General features: G+C 37.3%; 1 protein-coding gene across 1 annotated transcript in view; it reads right to left on the bottom strand.

Annotated features, from left to right (window-relative positions):
- Window positions 1-2,404, bottom strand: part of PRPF18 (pre-mRNA processing factor 18) — a 108,861-nt gene that overhangs the window by 68,897 nt on the left and 37,560 nt on the right. The window lies entirely within an intron of this gene.

Genomic DNA, 2,404 nt, shown 5'->3' with positions numbered 1-2,404 from the left:
CCAAAGTATGAGAGACGAAGTTTGGCCATCCTAGCCTCCAAGGAGCACTCTGGCTGCACTTCTTCCAACACAGATCTATTGGTTCTTTTGGCAGTCCATGACACTTTCAATATTCTCCTCTAACACCATAACACTAAAGCATCAATTCTTCTATGGTCTTCCTTATTTCCTGTCCAGCTTTCACATGCATATGAGGTGATTGAAAATGCCATGGCTTGGGTCAGGTGTGACCTATAAAATATCTTCATAATGTAGGCTATTGGTGTTGTTGCTAAGTGCTGTCAAGTTGATTCTGACTCATAGTGACCCTGTATACGGTTTCCAAGAACCAACCTTGTTGTTAGCAGTCCGGTGCTTACCCTACAGCGCTACACCAGGTCTCTAATGTTAATTATAGACTTTGGTTAATGCATATATCAGTACATCAATTTTAATAACTGTACCATAGAATGCAAGATATTAGTCATAAGAGAAACAGTGTGCCGGGGGAAGAGAGTACATGGGAACCTTCTGTAAATTCCGCACAATTTCTCTATAAACTCAGCCAGTGAAAACCCCATGGAGCATAATTCTACTCTGAAACACATGGGGCTGACACTGACCCCACAGCAACGGTACTGGTAAAAACAACATGCTTTCCATGACTGTCAACATGTCATGAATTTAAAACCATCATGAAATGAAGTTGTTGTTGTTGTTAGGTGCCATCGAGTAAGTATCGACTCATAGCGACCTTATGCACAGCAATATGAAACACTGCCTGATTCTGGGCCAACCTCTCTACTGTTGCCATGCTTGAGACACAATGATACTGCCACTTTGCCAATCCATCTCGCTGGGGTCTTCCTCTTTTTCTCTGACCCTCCACCTTAACAAACATGATATCCTTCTCCAGAGACTGGTTCCTCCTGACAATATGAAATGAAGTAGAGGGAACCAATTCATAACGCTTTTTGTGAGACCAACAGACAAAATCTGGCAAAAAGAAAATTGTTGACCAATATACTTCAAGAAGGTATATGCTAAAATCCAAAACAAAATATGAGCAAATTAAATCCAGCAACATATAAAAATGATAATCATGGTCAAGTGAGGTTTACATTAGGAATGCAATGTTGACTTAACAATACTTTTAAATATCAATCAACATAATTAATCATATTAACAGAATAAAGGAAAAAAACCCACATAATCACTTCAATAAGAAAAAATATCTGACAAAATTCAACAACTACTCATGATTAAAATAAAATTCATGGTTAGCAAACTAGGAACACAGGAATGTCCTTCATCTAACAAAAAGCATCTTAGGACACCTACAGCTAACATCGTATCTAATCGCAAAGTATTGAATACTTTCCCTCAAGATGTCCTAGGAACAAGGCCAGAATGCCTGTTGTTACCATTTCCATTCAACAGTATACTGGAGGTCCAAGACATTGCAAAAAGGCAAGAAAAATAAAATAGAGGCATAAAAGCAAGAAAGGAAGAAATAATCCTATTTTTATTCACAGATGACATGATTTTTTTACGCAGAAAACCCTTACCTAACCAACCAAGTGGACTTGCAGAAACCCCATAGGACAGAATAAAAGTGCTCCTAGTGTTTTGAAGACTGTAAGTTTGTATGGGAGCACACCACCACAGCTTACTCCAATGTAGTGGTTGGTGGGTTTGAACCGTTGACTTTGCAGCTAGCTCCCCAATGCTTATTCCACAGTGCACCCAGGGTTCCTAGAAAACCCTATAGTGTGTACAAAATAGCAACAAAAACCATTAATAAATAAATCCAGTACCAGCACAGGATGTAATGTTTAAGATACAAAAATCAACTGACACACATACACAGACATACACACACAACATACACACTCTCCAGATTTACTACACTAAAGCATTCCACTTATGATCAGCATGATATTTCTATCTCAATGGAATAGCCTTCTCGTGCTTTGTACCTTCACAGTTTCATATAATTTGTTTTTGTTGTTTTGATTTCTATACCCATTGATAACTTTTACACAGTATACCACTCCTAAAAGCAGCTATTAAATGTTCAGTTTCTGTTTTATAAAAACTACTCATATTATTTTACTCTTCCCAAATTTTCATGAATCATACTGAACTGAACTTAAATATATATTGATACTACAGTTTTGTTTCAGGTTTTTTTCTTTTTCTTTCTTTGTGTGTATATTCATAAACTTTTCATTTATTTGCTCAATTCATGTAAAAGTGGAGAAAGGGTTGGTGTCTTTTAAATATGCACCCAATCTTTGTAGTGTGTCCTGATGTGTGCATTAACTTAGTTTTAAAAGAACAGTCGAACACCCAAGCTTGCAGATAGTACCCATTTGACCTAGCCTTGATGGCTTGATAATCAGAACTCGACTAGAGGAAGATT

Source organism: Chrysochloris asiatica, unplaced genomic scaffold (assembly GCF_000296735.1).
Source record: "Chrysochloris asiatica unplaced genomic scaffold, ChrAsi1.0 scaffold00206, whole genome shotgun sequence".
Classification (NCBI taxonomy): domain Eukaryota; kingdom Metazoa; phylum Chordata; class Mammalia; order Afrosoricida; family Chrysochloridae; genus Chrysochloris; species Chrysochloris asiatica.
This window is presented reverse-complemented; position numbering and strand designations above follow the sequence as displayed.